Genomic DNA, 27,073 nt, shown 5'->3' on the forward strand with positions numbered 1-27,073 from the left:
TTTCATGATACAAGTACAAGGGGAGCGACATTGGAAGGCTACACCCACACTGCTGTTACATCACGAAAAATGTACATGGGTTGTGACATCAAGGATACACCACTGATTTGTGATAACATGATACAAGTAGAAGGCGAGTGACATCACAAAGTTTTGCCTTTAAGGTGTATGGCATCATGATACAAACACCGGGGCTGACACCAGAAGGATACACCTGCAGGCCCTTGACTTTACGTTAAGACCCTACTGCTGAAACCTAGCTGCAAAACTCTGGAAAGCGATGAACCGGAACATGTGGTAGTGCTGAAGCTTGAAATCTGAAGTTAAAAAATCGAGACTAATAGGCATGCTGCAGATTTGGCACAGCACATGACGCTCTACTTTCTACAGCTGAATCGCAGATCCTGGTGAGGCATTTGAGATCGAAGCAGTACAGGAGGGCCTTCGGCTGACTAGCTGTCTAAATGAATACTGATTGTGCAGAGCATGAACAAACGTAGGGCTTTGAGTGGGCCGAGTCTCAACGGGTCTGAGCACCTGTAGTTTTTTAAGGAGGCGCTTGAACACACAATAGAAGTGGTTGCTCTGGACATGGTACTCCAGAATATTGTAAATTAGCAAAATGTGTCTTGCAGGTCAACTTGGCTGCAATTAGATCTTAGGTGACAGAATGGAAGCGCCAGGTGGCATAACTACTAGTGAGCTTTAGATATCTGGAGTACGGAGAAAGGGAAAATAAATCTGCAGTGGATTTCCTGAATGAAGTTAGGGTGTAGGGGGAGAAGATGGAACTTATTGTGTAAGAGTGGCGATCCTAAACCGTGCCAACCAGAGGCCTTTCAAAATTCTTTACAATTGAGCGAGCACAGATAGTCCCGCTGCGCTGGGACGACCATCCAGACTATTGGAGGCACAACTATTAAACCATAGAGACAAGACTTGTTGCTGCATGGAGCAAGACAAAGCGCCATTACACAATAGATGATAGCAATGTGCAACTGTTTCCAGGCTATATGGTGGTAGGCCTTAAGTAAATGGTGCAAGTTCTAGATAAGGACATTACGCATTTTTTTAACGGATCCAAGAGAAGCATGAGACTAGGCTGAAAGGGTGGGCAGCAATGAATGGTATCACAAGAGGCAGACTGACCGCAAAGGCAGAGAATTAGACATCCAGCTTAGAAGAAGATAGGACCCACTAGATCAGATACACAAGCCGAGGGGCGCAGTGGTGACAGCAGTATGTGAACAGGGTTGGGGACCGAGCTCTGCAACTGTGTCTGACTACACCAGCAACGACAACGATGCAGAGAACGGAGACTCTGGCATGGCCCATGTTCCCATATACAAGCAGATATCTCGCCTTTAACCGCTCCTTTTGTCGTGAACAAAAAGGACAGTCGATTAGGTGAAGATTGTCTAGAGCCGAGTGGTGAAGCCAAAATAATCACTGGGATGCTGTAGTTACTTTTTATCCTGGGTAGGTGGAGTCCAGCAGAGGGGTTTTCAATTAGTAAAGTGGATTCCTTGTCGCTTCCCCCCTTCCCTACGCACCGTACGGGTCTGAAATCTGGGAGCTTGAAGTCTCCTATTATAGTTATTACTGTTTTACTGGGCCTTAGTTAATTATTTTCTGACCTGGGGATGGAAGTGTTATCCAGGTTACCTATTAAATAGACCTTATCTGCGCCACCACTAGATGTTCTCTAAACAGGACACAACATGGCTATCACAGAATAAACAATGCTACCTTGGAATGTAACCATTGTGGTCAGAGCTTGGGAAATGGCTATAAAATGGAGGGGGCAAACTTATGGCTCTTATTTGGGTCAGACCGAGTGTCCTGTTCATCCTGTTGTGACGAATTGGAGATGCCCTTGGTAGGTACATAGCGTTAGAGGCACGCCTAGATGGTAACCCTAATATTTAAGTTATTGTGACTAGTTACGCCCCAACAAAACCTTAACACGACTTTTTAGACAACCTAGCAGCACTGTTATCATATATCCACATGGTCTTGATATTAAATGGTGATTTGAACTATGTAGAAGACAAAGTAATGGATACATCTCGTCCCTTCCCAAGAGGGACCATCTCCCATAAGAATGCGGGACACTTTCACAGCTAGTGCCACCTCACAGATATAATAAATGGCGACAGGAGAAAAACCCATAGACCACATTGTGATCTGGGTATGTAAGCAAGAACCAACAACAATGTCTCAACTGGTGTCAATGAGAAAGGCAAATATACATGCATGTACAAGACATTACAAGAAGGAAAGAGGAAGACTCGTGGTAAGTTTTTCGAAAGTGCTCATGGCATCATGTATTTGAAATAACAATGTATACAAAACAGTTATATCAGCACTGTGGGCATAAATTCCAAAGGCAACCCAATAGGACTTGGTGACCTATTGTGCTCGTGACACACAAAAAAAGTGACAGCGCAAGTAACACGTGAGAGAAGAGCAAAAGGCGAAATATGACAAGGTGATAAAATATATGTACAAGAATATATGGTTCAGCAAGAATTCTTATTTACAGTGATTGGTCATAGTTTAAACATTTGTGTGAACCTTAGTTGAGTATGCGCCGCGAATTGCGCTGATAGATTGGTCGACGGCGTTTCAATCCTATTTATTCAGGATCATCTTCAGGACCGGGAGTGAGTGGGCTGTCTGACTTAGCTTCCAGAGGGCCAGATACATACCAGATTTTTTAGGATATCTCCACAAGATATATTTGCATGCAATTAATAAAAATGAAATCATTCACACAGATGGTGGGAATCCTGAAAATCTGGCATGGATCCATCCCACCCCAAAAAAAGACATTAATCACTTGTGGGACAGACCTTGTGTCAAGTTAGAAGAGTTCCCAAGTGGGTTTTGAGACACACCTAAGATGCATGTGTGTACTGAGCACTAACGACAAGGAGTGGTCAATCGCTGGCCTCATCTGCAGCTGTATGGATTTATTTCACATTTTATAAAGCACATCTCAACCAGAGAGGCGTCAGCATGCTGTACATCAGAACTTGGGGTCGCATGGCAACAGAATACAAATAACCCATCATGAAATCATTGTAAGCAAATTAACATAAAACGTTTCAACGCCAGTTTCTTAAAAATCGTGGTGGGACAGACTTCAGTGAGTAATATGCTAAAAGCTGGTTGTAAGCCACAAGGAGAAAAACAAGCCTTTGCAATGCAATAGGTCTCGCATATATGCAAGTTTAAGCTATTGGCATTGTAAATGACAGTGCATTTTATTTATATTTTAAAAACCAAAAGCTCAAACAAGCGTAAATGCAAGACCTATTGCATTGCAAATGGTAGGCATCACAGACAACAGGAGGTGAGGCGCAGGCACGGACAGCGGGCGGGCGGGGTTGGAGGGACAGGGAGGGAGGAGGCATGGACAACAGGAGGGAGGGCGGGAGTAAACATGGCACGACAACAGGAGGGAAGGGGGTAAAGAAGGCACCAAATCACATTGTGCCTGCAATAACAGAAACTGAATAAAGAAAATAGTGCTCACAGTCTAAAATACACGTACCGTGTAACAACAGAAGTAAAGGGGCCAGTCGCCATTGGAGGTGACAAATGAAGAGGAGGAGGTACTAAGGAGGTACTAACATGCCTATTTACAAATTAGAAGCCATCATTTAGGACAGACAGTGACACAAGCCAATGGCAAATATGGGTGGAGAGTGGGCGAGGCTTCTATTCGGTACTCCACCACAACAAGTCTCGCAGAGCAGTGCATGAATGCTGGCACTAGGCTTGACCTAAAAAAAAGAGAGAGAGAGGGAAGAAGGCTGAGGAAAGAAGAAAAGCAATTATGAACGAATGGAAAAGACGGAAGGGTATAGGCTCTGCAATGATGAGGTCAAGAGAGACACGAGGAAATGAAGGTGACTCCGCGAGTGAGAGACTAAGTAGAGGTTGCACAAGAAAACTGACCCGAGTTACAAAGTAAAAGAGTCATATAATGGAAGAGCCTGGAATGGAAAGAGCTCGAGGAACCGGAGAAGAAAGCATAAAAAGAGAGAAAGAGATTAAGAAGTGGAGATGTGTGTCAGAGATTATTAGAGGGATTAAGTGAGCAAAAAAAGGGATACTGCAATAGAAAAGAGAGTTTAATTCTGAAGCGGAAAGTGCAAACGGCTCAGGTGGTTGTTTTTTGTGGTGCTGGTTCTGTGGGTTTAGTAGTAAACGTGTTGAATGTTTAGTTATAATATGATTAGCTTAAGCTAATGTACATGTAAAGTGAACTTGATATATTGTGGCTGATAGTTTATGAATACAAGGTGTTGCAGATCTGAATGTCCGTAATCTCCTTCTATAGTGGTAAAATGGTAAGAACCAAAAAAATGCTTTCATTTTTTTTACTTCTAGACACTACTACTAGTGTAACAATTTATTTTATCGCGTTGGAAGGATAATATGGTGTGAAGGGTGCATTAATCTTTTTTTAATTAGCATAGCAGTGAATCTGTGTTTTGGAGAATATGAACTCTAAGCTTTAATGCCACAGATCCCTGGGGGGTACTTCCTGTTTATAAACTAGGTGGAAAGTGGAGCAGGCCTGTCACTCTAATGCAATTATACTTCCTGCGAATGCCATCCTAGCCGTGTCTATGAAGGGCAGGTTGCATCAGGCCAGCCAGTGCTTGCACGCTTGTTTGGTAATTACATTTAATTAGAATAAAAGGTTACACACCCCGCCTTTTTTCTCATAAATCTGTCAAGATCACCAGAAGAGTACACAGCCGAAATAGAGAATGACCGCACACTGGACATCAATACAACGGACGGCCTAGGGACTGCCTATACCATGAGGCCAAAGTTCTCGTTTGCAAATGTCACCATTGATTGTGTTCCGGCCTTGTAATAATTACCCACCCAACTTTTTTCTCTGAGTGAACTTTGCTGTCTGAAGATTGTCACACAAACTAGACATTAGAAATAAATGAAACCTAAATGTGATTTCTATCAAGAAACTGGATGAAAATAGCACAAAAGCCAGAATAGGCCTCCTGTCCACCTTCACTGATATTCTGCCTTATTACACATCAAATACAACATAACATACCATCCGTTCTCCCACACTCTTGCACGTGCAGTGCTGCTGATGGGTGTGCACAAGTTTTTTTCCCTGCAACCACAGAAGTATATGTAAAACTTTACAAAATTTATAACGTTTAAGAGTGTATCACTTTCTCACATTTCCTTAACTGCATCGCTGCGGCGGCTTTTCCCGCTGTGTGCGGCAATTTTGAAAAAGCCGCGTTATATGACGAGCTCAGCTCGTCATCAGCATAGCAGCGCCATAGCTGATGACGAGTTGAGCTTGTCATCAGCAGCGAAGAGGTTAAATGTTATAACTTTTGCAATAAATTATGTTCTAAAAGGTAAACGTGCAGAGTAAAACATATTCATACATTGGCCACTGTGTACATATAACTCTACAAAAGATAAACTTGCAGAGAACCCGTTCACAGACTTTTCCCACCCGGGGATTAGTTGATTTAACTCAAAATCCTCTCTCAATGCAATGAAAGTTTTGTCGGAATCAGCTGAAAATCTTTGTATAGACAAATGTGAACATAAATCAGGGAATTCTGCAAACCTCATGAATTTCAAAAATTGGAGGCTAGAACTGGAAGAAAGAATTTTTTTACAAACCCCTGATCTCCACTTCACCTAGCACTTAAATTTGGTGTAACCGGAGCGGAATGGATGTCTTGAATGCTTGGTTCTAGTATGGTTAAGGATTCTAATTTTACATGCTAATGAGGGACCTCCTATCCAAAACAACATTGGTACAAGATTTGTGTAAGTGTAATTGATATTAGACTTACATCACACAAACATGCATAGTTTTGCTAATTCGTGTGCGCAGTCATTTATTATAAGTATTTATTTATTTATTTATGCAATTTATAAAGCGCGAACAAATGCCTGAGGGCGTATCTTTCACAGACTTAGCAAAGAAGGCTTGGAAATGTGGCTATGCAAGGTTGGGGTCTAACTGGCTCGTGGAAGAGTTTAACCCGAATGAAAAATGTAATATTAGTGATTAGTCATGAAGTTGCATTAAAGATTTAATGATCAGGCGTTGAAAGATATCTTGTTGCATGGTAGAATCAAAACTTCAAATCGATTCACTTTGGAGGCCCAACTCTTCACACTTTTAAATGGAAATTGAAAGTGTATATTAATTTGTGAGGAACTGAAGAATATTTGTGGGTTCTAATGGTTCAAAACCTCAAATTGATGAGACTTTAAACTCAAAATTAATTATGGAACAGAATTTTTTTTATGTATTGCACTTTAGAGGCATTTAGTTTTTTTTGTTTTTTTTTTTGGTGGGACTTTATATCGCGCAAACTAGACCTGAAGGTATCAGAGCGCTTTAGATGAGCACCAGTTACGTTACCGACGGACAGATTCATTTTTGTTAGGCACGGGAAAATTAAGAAATCGGAGAATGTTGAGCGTCACCGCTGAGACTCTAACCCAGTGCCCCAGCTCCGAGGCCGACAATCCTAGCAGTTACCCAACATCCGTTCATAGCTTTCATGCCCTAATAGAGGCCATTGTTGCTGGAGTTGTGAGTGTACAGCTTGGCCTACATGGTAAGTGTTAAATGTTGTCTATGAGTCTGTGGAGTAGTGCTTGAAACTTGTTGCTGCCCTTAGGTATAGGTGTGATGAGTGGAGAAAGTCGGTCTTATTGCTTTGTCTAGGCCTTGGATGCAATGGAACAGTGGATTTAAAGCTTCTTTATTAACCTGTTGGGGTGATCATATCTGAATGCAAACAAAGTCCATCATACAAAAAGTACCCCGTGCCACCTTCCTCTTTGATGTGTAGTCAGAGCAAAGTGGAGGATTTTTGGAACATAGCTTCCAAGCCTTAACAAACACATTATGTGACTTTGAATTCAGAGTCTGCCGGCATGATTCACGGGTGGCTTGGAGAGATGAGGGGCTGCGGGCGCGGGGTAGCGCAATGAAAAACAAAAAAATTACACACTTACCTTGCCGCCACGTCTCTGATCCTTGCTCCTGCTCTCCTCGTGGGACAGAAAGCCTGGCTCTCCTGACCAATCACAATGCTGCAATGCAGCATTGTGATTGGTAAGCACCCAAACTCTCCTGACCAATCACAACACTGCAATGCAGCATTGTGATTGGTTTTGAGCATCCTGTTTCGACGCTCAACCAGGTAATGGGGGCCTGGGCTTATTCTCCAAGCAGGCTGTGCAGCCTGCATGGAGAATGGGAAAAGTGTGTATGACTGGTTTGGGCAGCCCGAGAGGGCCGACCAAACAGTCATTGGCCACTTAGGAGTGGGCAAACCACTCCTCTGCTGCCCTGCTCCGTGAGCAGAGCAGTCCCGCCCATCCGCCCCCGCAAAGGAAGGAAACATAAAATGATAACCGCCACTGTTTGAATGTTGATTTTCACACGGTTCAAGTGTAAACAGAGCTTACTTCTTATTCTGGGCCCAATTTTCAAAGTTGTTTGTGCCCTTAAATTCAGCTGACATGCATAAAATATCTTCATGAATGACATTTACTAGCACAGAAATTCTGCCAGCAAGGTGGAATTGTTGCAATTACAGATTCAAAGTTGGGACTGTGTGGTAGGCATTCCTGGGCACTCCTACCTGGAAAGTAGATAAACACAAATTCAAATGTTTGTGCGATATTCCTTGCAGGTAATTTCCTGCCAAGAAAATATTTACAAATTTACTCCTATCAAGATACTGGAACATCCTCATATTATTTGGGTATACGGAGGAATGGGTTTTATGAAATGGAAAAACAAATCCTTCGATCTACCCTGGAAGGGGCATTAAAAAGTTTATATGTACACATGCATGTGCCACATTTCCTCTTGCACTATGGTCCACCATACATCTCAACAGACTCAATTCAGGCAAGACACTCGATTTTGAAATACATAAATGGCTTTATGTTTCCTGTCTCCTCCTACAATTGCCTCTAATTCAATATGTCAATGGAGAAAACACATTCACCCAATTTATTTTCTCAAAATCTCCCACTTTCCAATTTTAATAAGTTGGCATGTATGTTACACCTAGATGTATGTCCAGAATAGAAACATTTCTAGGAGTACTCATGTGATTGCTAACTACTTTAGAATGTTATAAAAGTCTGAAATTAGCATAACAGCCAGAGCTACGGACTTTGTAACTGGGGAACCAGGTTCGAATCTCTGCACCAGCTCAACAACCTGTGAAATTCTAGGCAGCTCATTTAATCTCACCATGCCTAAAAATCAAAAAATGAATGTGTTCTTGTATAATGTAACTTGTGCTCATATAAAGTGCTCCAATACCTTTGGTTCGAGCAAAAAAAAATGTAGAAGCCATCTACTTTTAGAGTTCGAAAAGCTTTATCTCTTATTCTTCTTAAATCAAGATTTCTCTGAGAAAAATTGTCTGTGGGCTTACGCGGCCCTCCTATTCAGACTGGAATCCTGCACCAACTCTGGCAGAAGAACTCTTGAAAATCCTCAAAGAATTAATCAACCCGTCAGCCGCTGCCAACACCATCCTCCCCTCACAGATCCTCTGCGACGACCTTTCAGACTTTTTTCCCACAACAAAATTCTCAAGATTAATTCCAACTTCGCACCCCAACCCACCATAGAGAACATCATCACACAATCACCCATCACCATCAGGAACTCACACCTCCTAATGAAATGGAGCACCCTCACCACAGATTACACCGCTAGAATCATGCAGACCATCCACTCAGGGTCCCGCTCAGACCCCTAAGTACCATGGTCACCTCCTCCATCTTCAGCGGAAACTGCCCAGACAGCTGGAAACATGCAGAGGTCACTGCACTGTCGAAGAAACTCTTGGCAAACCCAAAAAACCTCAGCAACTACAGGCCCCATCTCCCATCTACCCTTCCTGGCCAAAGTCATGGACAAAGAAATTAACGAGCAGCTCTCCACCTATCTTGAAAAGCACCACCTCCTGGACTCCACCCAGTCAGGGTCCCGCAGAAACCACAGCACAGAAAATGCCCACCTGGCAGCAACAGGTGACATCCAATCAATCATGGACAGAGGAGAAACCGCTGACTTTTCCTGCTCGACCTATCGGCGGCGTTCAACACCGCCTCCCACAGCACCCTCATTGCCCTAAGTTGGATGGCCTCCTTCCTCTCCAACACAACACAAGTCTGGCTCTCCACTTTCACCTGTGAACATAAGAAGCTTGTCTGCGGAGTCCCCGAGGGCACCTCTCTGTCCAACCCTGTTCAACGTTTACATGGCACCTCTCACCCACATCATAAGAACCCACCATATCAACATTCTTTCCTATGCTGATGACACTCAGCTCATCCTCTTCCTCACCAACACAACTTAATTTTATCCATATCCGACATGTCCAACTAGATGTGAGAGAACTGCCTCAAACTCAACACGGACAAAACTGAGATACTGATCTTTGGTACTAAGAACTCCACCTGGGACTTCTCCATGTGGCCACCCATCGTGGGTCCCACTCCCACAGACCACGCCAGAAACCTCTGCATCATCCTTCAAGACAAGCTATCGATGAACAATCAGGTCAACACCGCGATTGCATCCTGCTGCCACATCCTCAGATTGCTTAGCAAAATCTACAACTGGCTCTCCATGCACTCAAGACACACAGCCATCCAGGCCCTCATCGACTACGGCAACGCACTCTACATCGGTATCTCAACCAACTCACGCAAAGACTTCAAACCTTCCAGAATACCACCACCAGGCTCATTCACAACAACCGACTACAACTCTACCAACCCTCCAGACATCTACTATCCACCTCGCTCTCCCTCGTATGAATCCCAGGCAAAAGCAAGACAGGAGGATGCGCTTTCTCCTTCATCACCACCAAAAGCTGGAACAAACTCCCTCTACACAATAGGATCGCCACTCCACTCCTCGATTTACGCAATGCTGAAGACCGGCCATTTCAACTAGGAGCACCACCGGACCTTCGCTCCTGCTCCAGCATACCCTCACAGGCAGCTGCACTATACAAATCTACATAACAATGCCTATCCCATAACATACCAACAGACCCGATTCAGGCATGAGACTCCAGATTTCTGAAGCCAAAAATGGCCGCTGTTTCCCGCCAAAAATGGCCTCTCCTTTACTATAAGTGAATGGGAAAATCGCCATTGCCTGCTGTTTTTTCCCCTCCAAAATCTCCTATTTTCTTGTTCTAAAATGTTGGCATGTATGCAGGCTCCCCCTCAACTTTACTCAGAAGTATACGAATTCGCAGTCTTAAATTCGGAAAAGGAATACTGCCAATCACAATAATCCAACATCTGACGGCATTTTCGGCGCTCAACTCACCACAAGCAGATGGATGTCAGGCCAGCTCCCGAGACCCGCAGCACACAGGCCTCATCCCCTCCATTTTTGTTAGCGCGAGGACGGCGGCGTCTGCCAGGCTCGGGGGGGTTCAAAGGTCACCCGCTGCCGACGGCGACGTCTGTTCCATTAACCCGGAACAAACTCGGCGCCCTGCGGCTGCGAGCGCGTGCTCCAGCTCCGGCCTTTACGACGCCTCGGAGGCCTAGAAAAAGCATGGACATTTGAGGGGGAAAATAAACGTTGAATTAGAAGGAAAAAAAAGTTGAGATTCGGATGAGATTAGCGCGAGGCTCTCGCCTCACACATTGTGATGCCGCTCAAGCGCAGCTGTCAAAACGCTGTATGAAGAAAACCTCGCGCCGCCGGTAATTATGCGCATTTATTAACGGTGCATCCTTTCTGCCCCCACCAGGCTTTGTGAGGCGACTATCTGCACCAGAGTGCACGTATCTCGGCTTCAGGGTGACAGAACGCTCCCCCACGGGAGATCCCTCCCTGATAGCACAATATTAAAGGCGGGAGGCGTCGGTTCTCCCTTTTATTAAAAAAAAATAATGCAAAAAAAAAAACATCGGCTTCGAAAGGACGTCTTTTGTAATTTTCTCAAATAGCCATGAAAAGGCCATAGACTGAATGTGCTATGTAACGTTTTGTTCCATAGTCTCAGGCAGCGGTTGAAAAATATTATGAACTCAACCGGCCTCCCTCGTTTGCACAAATATCAGGTTTTAAAAGACGTCCTTTTAGGGTATAATGGAGACACTTAAGAGGTCGTGCCATTGAAGCGCCATTTCCGTTTTGATGTAACAAATGGGCATAATACGAGCAGATGATGGTTTCTGTGTCCTGGCAGTGCTAGTGCATGGAGTGATGTGCTGAGCGAGAGACTGCGCCAAGCTGGACTCTTGCCAGACCCGGATGGCATTAGTTTGGCGCCAGGATGCAAACACGGCACGTGGTGGAGCAAAAGCTTCCAACCTGTGAAATCCATGTCCTAATTTTTTCCAGTGATGAGATGCGCCAAGTCTTGCGCCAAGTCTTACACCACGTACAAAGTTTCCGCAAACCACGTTCCATTGTGTAACACCGTACACTAAAGCTTTCGTACTCTGCACCATTCTTTAAGAAACACTCTATTTCAGTCCTGTCCCACCTTCACACAAGCCAATAGGTGGTTGGGGGAAGGGGGGGGGGGGGATACGATTTGGGATTTGCACACTTGTTTGTCATTTGATAAAGGTTCGATTATGAACAAGGACCTTAATAAAGGAAGTGGTCAGGGGCTCGGTGTACATGTGAGTAGGCCTGCATACTTTCAATACCAGGATGTAAGCCATGCAAGGTGCACCAGCTAAATGCCCGTTGGTAGTATGTGCTCAAGACTGAATTGTGTATGTGACAGATTGCTGCTTTGTCAATAAAGTAAGCTGAAATATGGATATAGTGAGATGTTTTTCCAGCACATTAACACTGAAATGTATATAGAGCAATGATGCTTTGTAGGCACAGCCAAAATGTGCATGTTAAATGGTGATGATTGCTTGGTAAAGCTGAAATGTATATTTTAAAGGATGGTGCTTTGTTTACTTGTTGGAAATACGTATTTTAAAGAATGATGCTTTACTGAGATTACAGAAATGTGTAACGTGAGGGTGCGTTGATGACTTCACTGAAGTGTTGTATATCTTAAGTGATGGTGCTTTATTGACATTATTGAAATATGTATGTTAAGTGACGATGCTTTGTTAATGAAATCAAACTATGTATGTGATGATAAATTGTTTCAAAGGCCAAAAGATTCCTTGGCCTCGTCGGCACGGACGAAATATAGATGTGACATGATACTTGCTTCATGAACACAGTTGAAATATGTATGTGGTATGATGATGATTTCTCGACATAGCTCAATTTTTTTTATGATGCTTGACGACAGAGCCACAACGTTTACGTGAATTGAGGTTGCTTCATCAACCTCATCGCATTATGTATGTTGTATGATGAAGCTTTGTCAAACACACAAAATGCTTATGCTGTGTCTTGATGCTTTGTTAAAGTAACCGACTGCATTTATCAGCACAGCTCAAATTTGGACGTGGTATGATGCTGCTTGGCAACCACAGGCAAGATGTATTCATGATGAGACTACTTAGTCACCATGACCAAAATGTATATATTTGATAAAAGGTTGTTGCAAAAACTGGTCGGAAATATCTATGTGACCGGAGGCTGTCTTGTTAGCACGACTAAGATGTAAGATTTGGTATCGGAGCTAGAAATTCCACAGCATTCTTGTACATGGAAATGGATGTGGTACTTTTGGCAACAATACCCCAAAAATTATAAGCATGGAAGGTGCTGGAGGATCTTCACTTTAGAAAAAAATACTGCAACAAGAATGTGCCTGCCTGCCAGGCTAGTCTTGGCTGCCTTTGTATTCTAAGTCGTATGTTCCTACCTTCAGTGGTAGTGTGGGTTTGTTGTTGCTTTGCAGAGGTAATTCCCATTTGTCCATTTGGGAAAACTTGGGGATTTTTCTGCCATTTAAATGTAACTTATTGCACATGAACTCTACATTGCTTGTCAAGTTTCTCTGCCCCAATCACTTCCACCCCACAGAGCTTCCTCGTATTCCATAGTGCAGAGATCCGGAGGCAACTTGAAGCTGCTTCGAGATAAGGGGAGGCTCCCACCGTTCCTTTTCAAAGCAGGAAGGTCCATCATTAGTCCAGATTTTCAGGACGCCAACAGGAAAGAAGTTGACATACAATGAATGTTAATGGAAATCATTTTACAAGGTGTAATGATGAAAATCGGATATGGCATTATTAGACATCCCCACTCTAACGGCAGTCACCACTAGGCAGGCATAGTTGATTGGGTACAGTTAGATTGATAAATAAAAAAGGTAAATAAAAGAGCGTTGATACTGCATCAGTAATATTAAACAACGTGCAGAAGGTGAAAGTATTTTAAAAGGCTTTGTGTTTGTATGTATTAACTGTGAATGGATAAAAGGGTGTTTATGTTAATATTAATTTATATTGGTGTGAAAAAGTGAGCATCTTCGCTGAGCTTTTGCCAGTGCCCTAATCGCTGTTCTCTTGTATTCGCAAGGTGAGAAAAATTAGACTCCTGAGAAAACTACAGGACTGCACTTCTGAATATGGCTAATCATGTTGTAAGAATGTTGTAAGAATGTTATTGTCCATCACATCCAGAATCCGTTCATCTCATTTCTAACTACTGCATGGTTGCCTGAAATCGAACTGTCAACCGAAAGCGACCCACAGATGATAATGCCATAAATAAAATTGCCAAGCAGAAAACATTCTCTGCGATTTTGCCTGAAAATGTGAAGCAGCTGTGTATATAATACCGTCACGTTTTATGGATTCATTTTTTTACATTTTATATCTTTGAGGATAAGGAGATTGATTTGCTTGTACATTTATATGATGAGAATTGCACATTTGGTGCAGTCAGAGAGGAGCAGGTGCGGACGTCTTTTTTAGGCATTTATGCAATCACTTGCAGAAATACTAATGTTTAATCTGTGCCTTAGAAGAGCTTGATTTTAGCATACCAAATTCCAAGAGGGAAATTGTTTTAGCTAACCAGATTTCAGGGGGAGAATTGGTTCATCGTTAACATAGGCCTAAATTTATTGGTAATACACCTCGGTGCATTTTGCACTGCGGATTCATCAGTCTTTCTTAATCAACCACCTTTTAAACATACCATGAGTGATAAATGTTAAAATGCAAAAATGCCCTGCTCTCGTTCTCAATATAATAGTGCTGTTCTATAAGTTGGAAGTTGGTTGTACAATGATCTACCTTAACATGCCAAAAAAGGCTTGCTCTCTTCCTAGCCATGGGTCATTTTATATAGCGCTTTCATGCCTTTGTAAGACTTGTTTGAACCATATACCTTCAGGTCGAGTTTGCGCTATGCAAAACTCTAAAAAAATAAAATATAAAAAACATATATATTCAATAACATTCCTCTATGGGGCCAAAGGGAGACCAAAAACAAATGGAAGAAAATTATATTTTATAAAACCAACAAAGTCCCAAATCTCAAAACGATTTATAGAGATCAGAGTAAGGGAAATGGGTGGGGAAGAGAGTGTGTGAATAGGTACAATGAGATAGATAAGGCACTATTCATTAAACAGTCAGGTTCCAAATATACTACACTCAAGCGATTGGAAGGAATTTAAAGCTTACATGAAAGGGAAGATTTGATTGCATTTATAATTTCCAAAGTGAAAATGAGACTTTGGCCAAAGCAACATAAAAGGTGAAAAAGAGGAAAATATAACTAATGTAGGTCAAAAAACAACCTTCATGGGTGAGAATCTACTGAATTGTTCCATTTTTGTACCTGTTTGGGTTACTCACTCAGAATGTACAAATGTTTACCTGAAGGCTAAGTAAGCATGTTTCTCATTATAAATTGCAGGCATCTCTTACTTTGAGAACCAGGCCGGGGAGCTGTGGAAAACCTAATTATTGTTTACTGATTTTGTTGTCCCTGCCTCAAACTGAATTTTCGTTTGGCCCTTCAGTAATAGTCTTTTATTGCAGGGTTCAATTGTACTCATGTTGTGAGAACTCATAGAGGCTAGGACTCTCATACTTCTAGGGAGACTATCCTTGAAGGCCTGATTCCCAATACATATATGAGCCACAGACGTATGGCCCCTCTAACCTTATTGAGAACCAATGCAGATGCGAACAGTCATACCTTGTATGAGGCAAAAAGGCATCGTCCCCTATAGCTTGTGAGAGTGGTTCAGGCATGCTCTCACACTCCTTCTGAAAGACATACAGCCATGTTTCCTCAAAGCTTGTGGAGCTGTTGAGGTATGGTGGTCCTTCAGAGCTTGTGACGGCCACAAAGGTATGCTCACTTATCTTTTTGTGGGAGCTATAGATGCATGGTTCTTATACATGTGACAGATTCATGGTATATCATGCTTTGATGCCATAGATGTATGGTCCCTCATACAGTGTATGAGCCAAAAGAGGCATGTTGGCTCGAACCTTGCTGTTATAGAGGCATGGTTCCTGAAACGTGTGAGCAGAGCCTCATAGCTTATGAGACAATTAAAGGCACAGTCACTCATACTTCCAGCCATAGAATTATGGCTCCTCTTATATTGCATTAGCCTGTAGAAGCAAGAACCCTCGTACTTGGTGACTGTCATAAAAGCCATGGCTCCTTATACCATGAGGCCAATAGAGGCATGGTCTCTTGTGCTGTTTATGAACCTGGAACCAGACTGCACATAGTTTGTGTGAACCTTATAGACATGTGCCCACATGCATCAAGCACTTTTGCATTCGCAAACGGTGCGATTCCTTAAAATCGGCCGTTTGCGAATGCAAAAGTGCTTTTTCAGATGCATCATCATTTCTGAATGGAATTCGCTGATTTTGCGACTTTCCAGAATGCGAATGCATTTAAGGAATCGCAAATTTGCGATTCCTTAAATGCAATGCATCATTCAGAAATGAAATTGCGAGAACAAGGTTTGGAAGTGCAAATTACCACGAGGTTGAACCTCGTGGTAAATTGCGAAAAATGTTTAAAATGTACAAATTTACATTTTAAACGATGTCATGTTACAGACACACATGTCCTTAGGACATGTGTGTGTGAAACATCCATTTCAAATTACATTTCGGGGGTGCAGGGGCGGGTCCTTTGGACCCCCCCCTGCACCCATGAAATTTTCTAAGTGCCATTCGCAATTTCCATTGATTCCTATGGGCCTTTTGGCCCATAGGAATCAATGGGAATTGCGAATTCGCAATTTTGAACTCACAAAAATATTTGCGAGTCGGAAAAAATTGCGAATTTTACCGACTCGGAAATATTTTGCACTTTCCATGATGCATCCCGTTTTGCGAATCCATATTTGCGATTCGGTAAAATTCGCAAATTTGGAAACGCAAAACGGGAGTTTGATGCATGTGGGCATAGGTCCTTTGTAACTTTGTGTTAGCTATAAAGACCTGATTCTCTTATGTTGTGTATTCTATACAGCAAGAGACCCTCCTATCTTATTCCATCCTATGGTGAGCCAGTTGTACATCTCCCAAGCCCTTAAAGGCAAAAGCTTTCACACATTTTGCGTCCTCGGACAGACAGACAGACAGACAGACTGAGATTTCATAGAGACAGAACCTTATGCTTTGAAGGACCTCATGGAGAAAGGAACCTGATAGTGCATTTGAGCCATAGAATTATGGTTCTTCTTAATCTTTGTGCGCCCATAGAGGCATGGATCCTCATACCTTGTTTGTGCCATTTAGACAGTCCATCATAACTTGCGTGAGCTCATAACAGAAGGGCCTCTCCAACTTGTGATAATCAAAGAGGCATGATTCCTCATACCTTGAAGCTATAGAGGTATGCTTCCTCATAACTTCTGTGTGAGCGATAGGCACAGGAAGACTTACCTCTGATGATCCTTCAGAGCTAGAATCCATCGAACCTTTTGAGAGTCCATGCAGGTAGGTCTTCTGTGAACTCACAGAACAAGGAACCTCATGCTTTGCATGAAACACATAAAAGAGCAATGGTCTCCCCTACCGTTTGTGAGGTTATTTTATAGAGGGATATTCCTCATAGCTGTGAAGCCATAGAGGCACGGACCCTTACACATTCATGCCACGTAAATATGGTTACACATACATGCTAAGACAGCTCCAAGGACTGATGCATCCATTGTAGAGATCTCTGTGAAACCCAACCGTCACAGGTTTGAATCCTGGTGGGTCCACTCAGCCTTTCATTCTTTTGTGGTTGATACCAAGAATATCTTTCAGTTGATTAACAATTAACAACTTTTATCAGTGTCTAAAGACCAGATAAAAGATGGATTGTGCTGTATGACAGTGGAAATTAGTATTCTTTATGTATTGAGCCCATAGTTACATGGTCCTATATACCTGGTGTGAGCCATAGAGGCATATTCCCTTATCTTATGTAAGCCCAGAGAATCAGTACTCCACATAGATTGTGAGACCCATAGATGGATCGAGCCTCAACATTTGTAAGCAAAGGAGGTGTGGTCTCCCCCACCATTTGTGAGTGCATAGAGACATGCTGCCCCATATCTTATGTGAGCGCACAGAGGCATGGTTCCTTCATTCCGAGTGAGTACGTAGAGGCATGATGCCTCATATCTTATGTGAGCACATATAGGCATGGTTCATTCATTCTGTGTGAGTACATAGAGGCATGATGCCTCATATCTTATGTGAGGAGGAGGAGGAAGAGAGGAGTTAGGCCCAAGGGGGCGAGGCACAAGCAGGGCCGTATTATAACTTGTTAAAGAAGAATGTGCCTGTGCCTCACATTTTTTCAAAGCTAGATGTCTTTGCTAAATAGCTAAAACACATTGATTTTAGTTTCAACCGGTGTGTTTATTTTCACCTTTTTATAATCACTATTTTTTATTCTTAGTTATTTCATTCAATCTGAAAAAACACGTCTTTATCAGATTGAAAGAAATAACTAAGAATAAAAAATAGTGATAATAAAAAGGTGAAAATAAACACAGAGGCTTAGTTCATTCATTTCGTGTGAGTACATAGAATCATGCCTTATATCTTATGTGAGCGCACAGAGGCAAGGTTCGTTCATTCTGTGTGAGTCCGCAGAGGCATGATGCCTCATACCTATGTGAGCGTATAGAGGCATGATTCGTTCATTCCGTGTGAGTACATAGAGGCATGATGCCTCATATCTTATGTGAGCTCACAAAGGCATGTTTTGTTCATTCCGTGTGAGTCCGTAGAGGCATTATGCCTCATACCTTATGTGAGCGCACAGAGGCGTGGTTTGTTCATTCTGTGTGAGTACACAGAGGCATGATGCCTCATACCTATGTGAGCATACAGAGGCATGATTTGTTCATTCCGTGTGAGTATGTAGAGGCATGATGCCTCATATCTTATGTGGTTTTACAAAAGGGGGTGGTGATGAACAGAGTGTCTGAATTGAGCAGACCACTCTTACCCAGTCCAAAGATCAGGGCTTGATCCATCACCGTTATTTATCTCACTGCCCCATCCCAGCTCAGAACCTGGCTATATGCAAATCAGTCTGTCCCTGGCCCAGTGCATCATGGGAACAGGGCAGACTAAACTACCAAGCCAATTCTTTACCAGAAAGGAGACAAGCTACCGGGGACCGGTTTCTGGCATTTCAGCCTCTTCGGCCCGGCTTGCTTGAATCCTGATGGAGCAGTGAGAAAGGGACTCATGTCTGAGTATACCCTGCCACACCTATAGTGGCCAAAATCGATTTACAAAAGGGGGTGGTGATGAACAGAGTGTCTGAATTGAGCAGACCACTCTTACCCAGTCCAAAGATCAGGGCTTGATCCATCACCGTTATTTATCTCACTGCCCCATCCCAGCTCAGAACCTGGCTATATGCAAATCAGTCTGTCCCTGGCCCAGTGCATCATGGGAACAGGGCAGACTAAACTACCAAGCCAATTCTTTACCAGAAAGGAGACAAGCTACCGGGGACCGGTTTCTGGCATTTCAGCCTCTTCGGCCCGGCTTGCTTGAATCCTGATGGAGCAGTGAGAAAGGGACTCATGTCTGAGTATACCCTGCCACACCTATAGTGGCCAAAATCGATTTACAAAAGGGGGTGGTGATGAACAGAGTGTCTGAATTGAGCAGACCACTCTTACCCAGTCCAAAGATCAGGGCTTGATCCATCACCGTTATTTATCTCACTGTTTATTTTCACCTTTTTATAATCACTATTTTTTATTCTTAGTTATTTCATTCAATCTGAAAAAACACGTCTTTATCAGATTGAAAGAAATAACTAAGAATAAAAAATAGTGATAATAAAAAGGTGAAAATAAACACAGAGGCTTAGTTCATTCATTTCGTGTGAGTACATAGAATCATGCCTTATATCTTATGTGAGCGCACAGAGGCAAGGTTCGTTCATTCTGTGTGAGTCCGCAGAGGCATGATGCCTCATACCTATGTGAGCGTATAGAGGCATGATTCGTTCATTCCGTGTGAGTACATAGAGGCATGATGCCTCATATCTTATGTGAGCTCACAAAGGCATGTTTTGTTCATTCCGTGTTGTTAAAAGGGGTTCCAAAGACAACCGGTAACCAAAGACCCCTTTATGTTGCCCGGCGGTATCGCCTCTATGACCCACCAATATTAATCAATGAAGAAGCAGGCGCTGGAGACTGGAAGGCGGGAAACGAGGATTTTTATTCTCTCCGGAGGAGAACACATCAATTCAGACAGCAAGTATCGTCACGAGGTGCTCTAACCACATCTCTGAGGCCTGGCCTCTTATACTGGATTTTACGACCTTTATTACACATAACACATTCTCGCAATACTTTAGTACTAGAAAGAACATCCTCGGAATCTCCCCTTCAGACCCGTTCCCACATACATTTACAGTCGGATTCCCCACCCCGGTCACAACAGGTGATAGTTGTCACACAGCAGGGCATTCCGCCGATTCACGGAATGCATGGGGTTGATCGGATCTCATGGGGTGGGGGCTTTGATCGGTTCGGGGGTCTTTTGATGGGGAGGGGAGGCTTCCTACTGTACGGGGTAATAAACAGTATCCGCAGAGCCAGGTGGCGGTCTGGGAACAGGGAAGACAAACGGGGATACAGGAAAAGGGGGTTTGCATCAAAAGGGTTTGAGGCCATGAAAGGAATGAGGGGAGGTGTCGCGCTGGGAACAGGATGGGATTCAGTGGTGAAACTGCGCTGGAGAGGGGTTTATGACCCAAGACATGAGAGAGCGGGGGGTTGTCAGTGTGCGGGGGAATGCTTGTGAGGTTAAGAGAGAGAGAGAGAGACGCGCTGGCTATCAGCGAGGGGCAGGGAGGCCATGGTGCTCAAAATGGCTGCCGCTTACGCGCACGAATGGGCTCGAAAAGGGGCAAGATGGCGCAGATAATGTTCACCAAGATTGTATTCATTTTTCACAGTCCTCCCTTTAACATTTCCAAGACATCTTGCTGGCCTATTTCTTATCTACACCTATATGCAGCGCTCATAAGTAAGGGAGAGGGGGCTTAGGCAAAGGAACTACGCATATACATCATTTTATAAACATCACATTGAAAAATCTCATCATCTAGTAAGCGGGTTCATTGTTAAGTTGGTTGCAGGAAAAATCATCGTAATGCAATATCAGACTAGAATTACGCAGTGAGGGCGTTGGGTACAGATCATAGAATAAGAACTGGTGAGTTATCATATAAGTAAGTCCTTTTTGTATACGGCGGGTGCATAGTCAGTCCAATGGTGATTGGGAGAGAAAGGAGATACAGAAAAAAATGTCAGAGTTCTCGTTGCCCTTTGTCGTCTTCTGTCAGCACTGTTGAGCACCTGGATTACCTATCAACAGAAATGTTCATGTGGATTGAGTCGTTGGAGGTCTGCGGGCAGGGGTACTTTTTCCTTTGTTTCGCCAGACCCCATAGGAGCAATGCGTTACGGTTTTGGAACAGGTGCACTCTCTTTTGTAGCGTAGAGCATAAGTTTGCAATAAAAAATGCGATTGTTCCAGAATTGTGAGATCTGTTCGTATCTTGAGTCTCTGTGGTGGGCATTTCCTGTTGCTTCCATCATCTTCAGGGTGTTTGGTAGCGGGCAGAACCACAGACTTTATTTATCTTTTCTTCGGGGGCGACCCTTGGTGGAGTTCTAGGTCACCGTTCTGGTGTTTAACATAGTTCGTGGTCTATTTAGTCGGAGCTCCCTCCCTTCTGACGCAGGGAGTACTCTTCTCTGGGTAGCTCAGTAGGATTTGGAGGAACTTGGGAGTTCGGATGGAAAGGTGCGGGTGTGAACAGTCCTTATGGTAGGTCGGAGGAGGAGGGGATGGAGCAAGGCCAAGTCGGGAGCAGATCAGGGGGAGGCGGAGAGTTTTCGACAGGCGAGTCCGTAACCATGTTCAGAGAGCGGGGGCTTTTTGGCACACGTTGATCAAAGAGCAGGGGCTTCAGGTCAGTCCTTTCCTTAGCTTCGTCTGAAACCATGCCCCGTCCGGCGTCTCCTTACTGCTGTGGTCTCGCCTCGGCCTCCGTCGCTGATGTTCCTCAATCCGCTGTCAGGCCGCGTGCTCCCACATCCGGTCTCTTCCTCCTCCGACAGTGATACCCTTAAATGAGTTTGAAAAGACAGTCTTTAGAGATATTGCAGAAGAAGGTAATTACATAAGTCTATTTCTCTCCCAACACCAAGCAACTGGGGTAAGCACTTGCTACATTGGAGATTCTTGCGGCTAGCGTATATGCAATTGATGATGGGTTGGCTGGATTCCTTACAACTTCCTTCTGTGGCTAATTCTTTGGTGCTTTGATGGTTATTACGTTCATTTGTAATAGGTACGGGGTCTGGTACTCATTTATTGCAAACGTTTATCATAGTAGATGTCAGTTCTTCCGGTAGAGGCCTATTTTCCTAGTACGAGTCTTGCAAGGCTAGGCTGGTTTTCAGGGCTTTGTATTTTACGAAAAAGTGTAACGTGCTAGTCACCATAGTCTGATAGGCATCCTTCTGAGGGGTGAACATAGGCTAAACAAATCTGCATTACATAAAAACATTTTATTATCAACCAGGCTTACTACAACAAGTTCTTTCTATTTTCAATCTAATTTTCGACTTTGCACACATCCTTCTAACTTTCTATATAAATTCTCGCAACCTGGTTACTACAAAAACTCGGAAGGGGTGGTTTGAAACAATTATTAAACTTATCCTCCGGGAAGGAGGGATCTTATAGAAAACGATTAGGGACACAGCGAATCGGAGCAAGGGGCATTTTTCAAGTTCTCGTTCAGGGTGGCTGATACAAAACTGGGGGCATTTTGGGTAGATGGGGGTGTCTCGATCATTTCTTACAGCTTGGGGTACGGAGACAATTTTCAATGGGAATGGTCGCATTACCACAGACACATTTTATCATAGAAACCACTGACAAATAGGTCCCTGAGAGTGGGTCAAATTTAGGGAACCTTTGTCGTCTTACCTGTCCCTTTCCTATTGGCCAATTTAAATTTCATCCATATTTTAGTAGAAAAGGAGAGGTAGTAACGTGGTACCGATACAATTTTATTTAGGACAAATTTGTGCAAATACTTGTGGTATTTGGGGCCAATCAGGAGGTGCACCAGGTTCGACAATTAGGTGCCAGTTGCTAGGAAAAGGGAAAGCGTGGAGGGGTGGAAGAGTGAGTGAGAGACAGACAGAGACAGAGAGAGAGATAGAGTAAGAGATAGAGAGAGAGAGAGATAATAGGCAAAACAGTACACATGGGACATAGAGAATGACCGTGTATTGTTTGGGCTATTCAGTGCGTTACCCGACGTTTAGGTGTTTCGGGTCTGTGTTAGGAGGTAGAAGGCATGCAGTTTCGGGACAGAAGAGCATTAGATCAGGTAAAAAGGGCGTGAGAGCGTCCCCATTGCGCCATTTTGCAGCGCTAGTCCGTCTTCATGCATCGGGCGTGACGTGGTTCCAGATTCCTTAGGATACTCTAATCGGGATTCTAACGTAACCTGCAGAGGGAAAAAGGAGGGAAAAGGGGGGAGTGGGAGGACAACATTCAAACACATCAAATGTATGGGCACGAAAGTCCTTTACTTACTGCATACTCGTATTCATCTCTTCGGGATATAATCCCTTAGCGTTCTCGTTTCCTAAAGTCATGGGGGCAGGTAATGTGATAGGTTGTTCATGGGGAGGTTCGAGGAAGGCATTAAGGATCGTGTGTAGTGAAACGTTTAAAAAAAGAATCAGAGGTGCCTAGCGTGAGGTACCCGGGTTTGTAGATGTATCCGGCCTTCGGGATCCCTAAATCATTCCCAAAGCTGTGATGTTCTAAAGCATATCAGTTCGCCGTTCAACCCTGTACCTTAGTACCTTCGATCACCATATCTTTATAACAATTTATCAATCACCCTGCTTTACTTTACCCATTCTCAGAAGTCGAGGTCCTTCTTCATACGTTAGTTCCTGGGCTTAGTCGCATATTTTGGAGGCAACATATCATACCTTTGATTCGATCATTAATCCAGGGCCGAACAACCATTTCTTCAGATAACCTTAAAAAGAGGAGCAGAACGGTTGCGCACAGAAAAACCCTCCCACCGATACCCACATTTACAAAAGTATGCGATGCTTATTCATAGTTGTTAAAACCTTTATTTGCAGAATTATTCAGTACGTGAAATGTGAGAGCGCAATTCATATTTTGGCCTGATATGTCGTCGATGGAAGCACATACAGTAGGGGGTTATTTTGTAGCACAAGAACATGTAAAAACCTTAATTTAATTATTTGCAAGTAACCAAAAATTATTTCATTGCGTGACGAGGGAATCAGGGGCATTTCAGTTCATAAATGGAAACACAGTCGAGCTCATCGTAATCACATTTCCTAGATATATATACCGTGGGTATGTATCATAAGCGACGTTATGTATCAGTTACAACAAATATCAAAAATAGATTGTTCATTGAAATCAACATTTTACGGAACCCTTCTTAAATGTTCGCCAAGTGAACCCTCCTCCCTTTAACATCGAGTGCGCAATGGTTCGTACATATATATATATCTTAGTACATCAAGTTTCATTAGCTAAGGAACACCACGAGGCATTCGTTAGTTTCCATTGATACCAGCGCCATTTTGGGCGAGACCTGTTTAGTCCGGAGGTAGTATCAGGGGCAAAATATCCCCGACAATTGGCGGTTGGACCAGAGTCCCTTTCGGCAGTTCAAAAGAAACTGTGCTAACAGAGGGGCTGGTGGTGTGGACTGTCAATCAAGAGAGGGAGGGAGTAGAGTCTTTCTTACCGGGTCATGTTGATGTTCAGCCGGAACTTACTCAAGTTCGTTAGCCCATAATGTTCCTGGGTGGTTCAGACGGAAGCTGATGCAGACACGAGAGCACCGCCATCTTGTTGCTGTGCCGTGGTTATTTCATTTGAGATCAATGCAACTGTTCCTCACCGGAAGCCTGAAGGGGTCGAGGGCCCTTGGGACTTTGGTAGAATCTTCAAAGTCGAGGGGATGTTTGTCGATGGTGGGAGCTTGAGCCCAGGTGGGCAAGTGCCCGAGTTGCAACTTTGGACAAAAGTTATTCCAGCGGCCTAGACCCGCCTTTTCGAGGGTCCAGACGCCATTTTGAGATCCTTGTGGCAGCCACCTTTGCCGTATCCGTCAGGAGTGGAAGAAACTTCTCGTGATGGCGAAGGACAGAGCATCATGCTGCTGGAGCTGGACATTTTGGTTCGGGGCGCCAGGGTGCAGCAGTGGAGCCTTCGTCTGGGGAGGTGAGAAAGGCTCGTCTGTGCCGCCTTCCTCTCCCGGCGCATCCTACGCCGTCCCTTGGAATCAGGGGCGCACATGATGACCACCCTACACCCCTGATTCCGACTCTTGGGGGACCACTGTACGTCCGGTGCTCCGTAAATATGCCCGTCGGACATTGTATGTCCTGTTCTGAGAAAGTATACCAGTCGGGCATTGTATGTCCTGTGCTATGCAAGTATACCAGGCGGGCATTGTATGTCCTGTGTTACGGAAATATACCAGCCGGACATTATATTTCCTGTGCAGCGCAGGTATATGGCCGTCGCCCGGCTGGAGGACATCGGCGCCGGACCAGGGCAGGGAAGCCTCCTACCTGTGGAGGTGGAAGAGGCTCGTCCGCGTCGCCTCTTCCTCCCCGCCCACCCTGCATCCGTTCGATGGAGGAATTCGTGATGGCCGGACCAGAAGATACGAGGGAGGGGGTCATTTGCAGCCGCCCCCTCCCCACCTATGGCCCGGGGGACGCCATCCCTGGAAGGGCGGTATGGGAAGACCATTTCATTGCCTGCTTGGCGGAGCCTCCAGGACTTTCTCGCCAGCGATCTCCTTTTGGCTCATGGCTGCTGGCAGGCCCCGCCCCACACGTGCTATGTGTTTCGGATGGGCGGGACCATCGAACTGTTACATTGGAGGACTTCCGGAGTGAGCATAACACGTTTTGTATTTTTCCTATCAGTAAAGTTTGTTTTAGAGGGTTCTACTAGTTATTCTATTTACCGTTGGTTGTGTGTTTTCTTTACCGTAATTAAATCCTAAGTTTATATAATAGACGCTTGGCTTCCTTGAGTCTTTTCTTTAACTGGGGGTTGTTTACACTGACCTGCAGTTGTGTTTGTTTTTCAGAGCGGGGGAGCAACAGAGAGCAATCAGTCCCAGAACTCTAACATGTCGTTAAAATTGGCCTGACGAAATCTGTGCCACCGAGCATAATCAAACGGGGTGGTCCTGTCTGTTCTGTCTGCACTAGTCTGATTGGTTTTTATCTCACGTCTTTTTCCTTTCTGTCGGTCCGTCCTTTCTGTCAACCCTCCATTCTTACCTATGCTTTGTAGAGTCGGGCATTGGGCTTTCCAGTGTCCAAGACATTTACAGAAAGCACATTGGTTTTGTTTTAAATCTGTCCGTCCTGTGCGTAATGTCGGGGGATTACCTTCGGGTCGTTGTGTTCCGGGGTTGGCTTGTCGGCACATCCCTTTACACCGTTCGCTTTTCATGTCTACTCCTCGGGGCAGTGCCATCGCTGGCCCTTCCCTTTGCCTACTAGACGTTTGGAGGGTTATCCGTCGTGTCCCCTCACCTTTTCTGAATTCGTCGCCTTCCCTTCGTTGCGTGGCTTCTTTGCGCCACATACCGAGGCTATCGAGCATAATAGGTGTTGTTTCATTCCTACGAAGGGCTATTTCTACTGTTTCTATTTTGTCGAGATCAAAGGATCCTCTCAGTGGCCACTGTCTTTCTCGATCCCTTTTTGTATAATTATGCCACAGCTCACTATAGGCTATAGCAATTAATCCATGCTTCATGAACATGTCCTTATTAGGGGTGCCTTCCAGCGGAGCCGGATGGTTCATCTCTAATAAGCGGTCCGGGTTAAACAGGCTACTAACCAGTGGGGAGAAGACAGGCATGACGGATCACAATGGGATAATAGTCAGCACTACCTATCTTATCACTGCGCGCAAAGACTAGACAGAATATTTCTATTCTACGTTGTTTGCACGTAGTGAATACCTCATGAACCAATTCTGAGCAATCAATCAACGTTAGGTCAAAAATAAAAAATCAATATGGTCAATGGGGAGAATAAGTAGGCTCGCAAAGGTTCGCGTCACCTACCCTTTCACTATCTGTAAAGAGGGGACCTAATCTTCCCTGTTTTCAGACAGAGAATCTCCAGAAAACAATCTATAACAGTTAATCAATGTTAGGTCAAAAATAAAAAATCAATATGGTCAATGGGGAGAATAAGTAGGCTCGCAAAGGTTCGCGTCACCTACCCTTTCACTATCTGCAAAGAGGGGACCTAATCTTCCCTGTTTGTAGACAGAGAATCTCCAGAAAACGATCTATAACAGTTAATCAATGGGGGGGGGGGCAATTGTTCAATGGGGAGGGGGAAAATAGGTCCGACGGGTGCGTACCTATCCTTCGCTGTTTATAAAGGGAGAGCCTGTTGTTTCTCCGTTTGTAGACAGTGAATCTCCAATAAATTAACACAAAGTAATACTAGTATTT

The 27,073-nt window shown here is 44.0% G+C and overlaps 1 long non-coding RNA gene across 1 annotated transcript in view; it reads left to right on the forward strand.

Moving 5' to 3' along the window:
• LOC147689286 (uncharacterized) overlaps nucleotides 1-27,073 on the forward strand; it is a 196,399-nt gene that overhangs the window by 122,216 nt on the left and 47,110 nt on the right. The window lies entirely within an intron of this gene.

The sequence above is a fragment of the Lissotriton vulgaris genome, chromosome 10, assembly GCF_964263255.1.
Source record: "Lissotriton vulgaris chromosome 10, aLisVul1.2, whole genome shotgun sequence".
NCBI classification, from domain to species: domain Eukaryota; kingdom Metazoa; phylum Chordata; class Amphibia; order Caudata; family Salamandridae; genus Lissotriton; species Lissotriton vulgaris.